This window comes from Salvelinus fontinalis, chromosome 4, assembly GCF_029448725.1.
Source record: "Salvelinus fontinalis isolate EN_2023a chromosome 4, ASM2944872v1, whole genome shotgun sequence".
Taxonomy (NCBI): Eukaryota; Metazoa; Chordata; class Actinopteri; order Salmoniformes; family Salmonidae; genus Salvelinus; species Salvelinus fontinalis.
The window spans coordinates 18,072,832-18,079,362 of record NC_074668.1 but is presented as its reverse complement, the minus strand read 5'-3'; the positions used below and the strand labels follow the sequence as shown (position 1 = coordinate 18,079,362).

At 43.1% G+C, this 6,531-nt stretch overlaps 1 pseudogene; it reads left to right on the top strand.

The window, feature by feature from the left end:
• Positions 1–82: 82 nt before the first annotated feature.
• LOC129852767 (toll-like receptor 13) lies at positions 83–2,052 on the top strand (annotated as a pseudogene).
• The last annotated feature ends 4,479 nt before the right edge of the window (positions 2,053–6,531 follow it).

Here is a 6,531-nt window from a genome sequence, read left to right as displayed (position 1 = left end):
CAGCCAGCCAGTGGGAGAAGCGTGCGACTTTAAATCTGACACACATATTTGGGGTCTTCCCTCCGGGATTGATGTACATGAACATTACCTCCTTTTTCGATTGTATCAACATCATCATCGGCAGCAACAGCACCCCATAACTAGGCTTGGCCCTTCAGGTCGGTGCCCAAAATGTGTCTTTCCAGGACTGCTGGAGGCCGTTCTTCAAGTCCGTCGTCAGCCTCACAGCTATAACGGAGCACCTCCTGTGTGGATCTCATTTTGCTGCAAAGTACTTCCCCTCCCTGGAGTATTTTGACTTCCAGTCTACGCTCTATGCAGAGTTTGTAGATATGACTGACCTGAACACACTTGTGCAGCTGAGGTATCTTAAGCTGATGAGAGTTGACCTTTTCCTGCAACCGGGGCTGGCCATGGTGTTCCACAATCTGACCAAACTGGAGAGCCTGAACCTCATCTCCTGTAGGATCCTCACTCTGGAGGAGGAGCTGAGCAGAGACCTGCACTCCCTTGTGCAGCTGTCAATCAAAGTCCAAGAGGAGTTCAGTATGTTAGAGACCTTCCCAAAGCCCCTGACCAGCCTGAGTTACCTGTTGTTCTACAAACCTTGGCTGCACTGTAGCTGTGACAACACCTGGCTGGACAACTGGGCCAGGGGTCAGAAGCATATCCTGATCATCATCTGGCACCCCAATGAGGCTGATCTGACCTGCAAAGATGAGACCGGTATCCAAAACTTTGCCAGGTACTCAGAGGCCAACTGTTCCCTGGATGTGGGCTTTGTCCTGCTCTTCTGCACCTCCCTGGGCCTGCTCCTCTTCATGCTGGTGACGGTGCTCTATCAGCTGGCTGGTGACTACCTGCTGGCCTTCTGCCACATCCTCCGTGGCTGGCTGGAGGAGGCCGTGCGGAGGCCCAACCCCAGAGGGCGCCACTGCTATGATGTGTTTGTGTCGTACAGCGGTAGAGACGAGCGCTGGGTGGTGGAGCAGCTGCTGCCGGGCTTGGAGCAGAGGGGGCCTCCCTACCTGCGTCTCTGTCTGCATAGCAGGGACTTCCAGCTGGGGAAGGACATTGTGGACAACATCACAGACAGCCTCTACAGCAGCCGCCACACTCTGTGTGTGGTGAGTCGTCACTACCTGCGCAGTAACTGGTGCTCCCTGGAGCTACGACTGGCCACCCTGCGTCTGTTGGTGGAGCACAGGGACATCCTTATCCTGGTCTTCTTGGAGGACATCCCTCCTCGCCAGCTGTGTGCCCACCACCAGGACCTACCTGGACTGGCCTCAGGACTGGCCTCAGGAACCGGCCCTGCAGTCTGCCTTCTGGTACCGTTTGTGGATCAAACTGGCCACTCCTGAACCAGATCCCAGGCAGTAACATTTACATTGACATTTTGCTAATTTAGAAGACCCTCTTATCGAGAGCGAGGTAGAGTAGTGAGTGCATACATTTTCATATTTGTCGTTTTTTTTGTCATAATAACACAACACAAGATATAGATGACTACCTTTATCATGGGTATTTTGAATTTACAGACATGGGAAAATAGTAAATTTTTACATTTTGTTCCATACTGTGCTACCTGCATTGCAACAGATTTTGGTTTGGTCTTATTCTTTGAGTTTATTTAATTTTATTCAACATTGCAAATACATTTTTATTGTTTAACATATTGTGTTGTTATTGTTTTTATCTTTGCTTCGCTTTCATTAAACTTCCCTGTTGGAAGGAATGCACATATAGTATGCCTTGATCATTTGATACCAAACACACACAAACACACTAGAGGCCAGTCTGATATTGTGTACTGAATGTCAAGCTGTCCATACTTTAAGAGTAGGAAAATGATTCACGTATACTGTATTGTTGATTGCACTGTGCACAAGACAACACAATATAGCCTCGCTACTGTTTTTCACTGTCTTTTTACTGTTGTTTTTATTTCTTTACTTACCATGTGATCACCTAATACCTTTTTTGCACTATTGGTTAGAGCCTGTAAGTAAGCATTTTACTGTAAGGTCTACACCTGTTGTATTCGGCGCATGTGACCAATAAACTTTGATTTGATTTGAACACAATGTCCTCTTGTGTCACGGTTGATAGATTTGAGAGATAATCCACTGTTGCAGAGTAATCAAAATGCCCCTCCGTGTTTTAATGCCCCATAAGGAGATGTTCAGTCATCTGAGCATGTATAAGCTAAGGGGGCTGTCTGAGGTCCAGAGATCTGATTGACAAGTGGACATAATGGACAGATAAACATTTAACCAAGATCATTTTTAATGAAAAAGGATAATTATCTTACGCTAAATAGGGAAATGAACTGAGGTTATCCTCTAACAGACAATCCAATTTCTACAGGATCAGTGTGTGTGTGTGGTGTGCATGCGTGCGTGCGTGGTGGGTGCGTGCGTGCGTGCGTGCGTGCGTGCGTGCGTAGGTGAGAGTCTCTACATTGAGGTGGGTTGATGGGTATTTTACTATTGTGTTGTCCATTGTAGAGGGAAGTCAGAGTTCAGGGCAGGTTTACTCCATTAGCACAGAACAAACTCTTTGTGTTACATAAATAAAATATAAATAAGAGGGAGAGAGAGAGACAGAGAGAGAGAGGGAGAGAGAGAGAGAGAGAGAGAGAGAGAGAGGGAGAGAGAGAGAGAGAGACAGAGAGAGAGGGAGAGGGAGAGAGAGACAGAGAGAGGGAGGGAGACAGAGAAAGACAGAGAGAGAGAGAGAGAGACAGAGAAAGACAGAGAGAGAGAGAATGTGTGTGTGTCTCAGTGATGGATGCTAATAGTTTGCCTTAGGCCACAATTCGAGGGGAGTCTACAATAAAGCAGAGTGCTTGTGTGGATGTGTTGTTGGTGTTGGTGTTGGTGGAGGTAGTGGAGGTGGAGGTAGGGGTGTTGGTGGAGGTAGTGGAGGTGGAGGTAGTGGTGTTGGTGGAGGTAGGGGAGGTGGAGGTAGTGAAGGTGGAGATAGTGGTGTTGGTGTTGGTGGAGGTAGTGGTGTTGGTGTTGGTAGAGGTGTTGGTAGAGGTAGAGGTGTTGGTGGTAGAGGTGGTAGAGGTGGTGGTGTTGTCAGTGTTGGTAGAGGTGATAGTGGTGGTGGAGGTGTTGGTGGAGGTGGTGGTGTTGGTAGTGGTGGAGGTGTTGATGGTGGTGGAGCTGTTGGTGGTGGAGGTGGAGGAGGAGGTTTTGGTGGTGGTGTTGGTGTTGGTAGTGATGTTGGTGGTGGGTGGTGTTGGAGGTAGTGGTGTTGGTAAAGGTGGTGGTGATGTTGATGGGTGGTGGTGGTGTTGGTGGGGTCGGTGGAAGGTTGTAGTGGTGTTGGTGGTGGTGGTATTGTTGGGTGGTGTTAGTAGTGGTGTTGGTGGTGGTGTTGGGGGAATTTGGTATTTTATTAGGATCACCATTAGCTGTTGCGAAAGCAGCAGCTACTCTTCCTGGGGTCCACACAGAACATGAAACATGACATAATAAAGAACAGCTCAAAGACAGCTCCATACATTTAAAAATGGCACACGTAGCCTACATAACAATACATACACACAAAATATCTAGGTCAAATAGGGGAGAGGCATTTAAATTTTTTACATTTTTATTTCACCTTTATTTAAACAGGTAAGCTAGTTGAGAACAAGTTCTCATTTACAACTGCGACCTGGCCCAGATAAAGCAAAGCAGTGCGACAGAAACAACAACACAGAGTTACACATGGAATAAACAAGCGTACAGTCAATCACACAATAGAAAAAATAGAAAGTCTATATACAGTGTGTGCAAATGGCATGAGGAGGTAAGGCAATAAATAGGCCATAGTAGCAAAGTAATTACAATTTAGCAGATTAACACTGGAGTGATAGATGAGCAAATGATGATGAGCAGATGATGGTGTGTAAGTAGTGATACTGGTGTGCAAAAGAGCAGCAAAGTAAATAAAAACAATATGGGGATGAGGTAGGTAGATTGGGTGGGCTATTTACAGATGGACTATGTACAGCTGCAGCGATCGGTTAGCTGCTCAGATAGCTGATGTTTAAAGTTAATGAGGGAAATGTAAGTCTCCAGCTTCAGCAATTTTTGCAATTCGATCCAGTCACTGGCAGCAGAGAACTGGAAGGAAAGGCGGCCAAAGGAGGTGTTGGCTTTGGGGATGACCAGTGAGATATACCTGCTGGAGCGCTGTCACGAGAATTTTCAATCCCAATGATAATAACTAACAATCAATAAGCTTTGACCAATCCCAGAGGTTTGTAAGACCCTGGGTTTAATAATAATCAAGCAAAGACTCAGCTTATGCAAAAGGTTAGTACAGTTTATTCACGAGAACGTGCTGAAGTCCATAATACAAAGACATCCATTTTATAACTCACTCCCTACTTACGCACATACCTCCACACAAACAGCAGATATCCTACACACATACATACACACGAACAGTAGGTGAGTTGTATCCACTGTTTATCACTACCAAGCCGGCAGTTCCATTCCCCCAAGATTAGAGGAACCTTGAAAGGACTCCCCGTCCTATCGTAAGTTTCTCAGATTTCTAGCCAGGTCAGGTCATACATAGTTCAATGGATCTCGGTCTCTTCTTAGTCACACTGAGGTTTACCATTCTAATTCATTACAGATGTTACAGAATCGAATGATTACTAATAGTTACATTTGTCTAATTATTCATGATGTCATAATTACGTTTCAGGGTGGAATTGTTTAGTCATTACCTTTATGAGCAGTTGGAGGCCACAGAAGTAGTGTTGTATGGCATTGAAACTCGTTTGTAGGTTAGTTTACTTCTTATGGCTGCATCCCGCTACCGGGATCGATATGACAGCATCCAGATAAAGTGCAGGGCGCCAAATTCAAAAAACAGAAATCTCATAATTAAAATTGAACTTATATCATTTTAAAGGTATTCTTGCTGTTAATCCCACCAAAGTGTCCCATTTCAAATATGCTTTTCAGCGAAAGCACTACAAACAATTATGTTAGGTCACCATCAAACCACAACAAGCACAGCCATTTTTCCAGCGAAAGATAGCAGTCAGAAAAAGCAGAAATAGAGATAAAATGAATCACTAACCTTTGATTATCTTCATCAGATGACACATAGGACTTCATGTTACACAATACATGCATGTTTTGTTTGATAAAGTTCATATTTATAACAAAAAATCTGAGTTTACATTGGCGCGTTAGATTCACTAGTTCCAAAAACATCCGGTGATTTTGCAGAGAGCCACATCAATTTACAGAAATACTCATAATAAACATTGCTAAAATATACAACTGTTATGCATGGAATTTTAGATCCACTTCTCCTTAACCTGTCTAGGATCAGCGTGGCGCTAGCGGCACACCCCCCCCCCCCCCACTGAAAAACCAGTGCCGCGAAATTCAAAAAAAATATTTTTTTTAAATATTTAACTTTCACACATTAAAGTCCAATACAGCTAATGAAAGACACAGATCTTGTGAATCCAGTCAACATTTCCGATTTTTAAAATGTTTTACAGGGAAGACACAATATGTAAAGATGTACATCTATTACCTAAAAACACATTAGCATAATCCACCATCTTTTATTTGTCCACCAACACCAGTAGCCATCACCAATTCGGCTAAACTAAGATATTTATAGCCCCTAACCAACAAAAAAACTCATTAGATGACAGTCTGATAACATATTTATGGTATGGGATAGGTTTTGTTAGAAAAAAGTGCATATTTCAGGTAGATGGCATAGTTTACAATTGCACCCACCATCACAAATGGACTAGAATAATTACAATGAGCAACGTGTTTACCTAACTACTAATCATCAAACATTTCGTAAAAATACACAGCATACACGAATCGAAAGACACAGATCCTGTGAATACAGACAATATTTCAGATTTTCTAAGTGTCTTACAGCGAAAACACAATAAATCGTTATATTAGCTTAGCACATAGCAATTAGCAGCCCAGCATTGATTCTAGCCAAAGTGAGCGATAAAAGTCAACATCGCCAAAAGATATTAATTTTTTCACTAACCTTCTCAGAATTCTTCAGATGACACTCCTGTAACATCACATTACAACATGCATATACAGTTTGATCGAAAATGTTTATATTTAGCCACCAAAATAAGCCACCAAAATAAAGACAATGTGAAATGTAACTCAGCTGGTCAGAATTTGTCCTTGCGCCACTTAGACAGTGATCTACTCTTATACATAAATACTCATAAACGTGACTAAAAAATATAGGGTGGACAGGGATTGATAGACAATTTAATTCTTAATACAATTGCGTTATTACATTTTTTAATTTATCCTTACTTTTCAATACAGTTTGCGCCAAGCGAAGCTACGTCAAAAAACATGGCGTCCTAAGCCACTAAAATGTTTCGACAGAAACACGATTTATCATAATAAAAATGTCCTACCTTGAGCTGTTCTTCCATCAGTATCTTGGGAAAAGGATCCTTTCTTGGGAGAAATCGTCTTTTGGTGGAAAGCTGTCCTCTTGCCATGT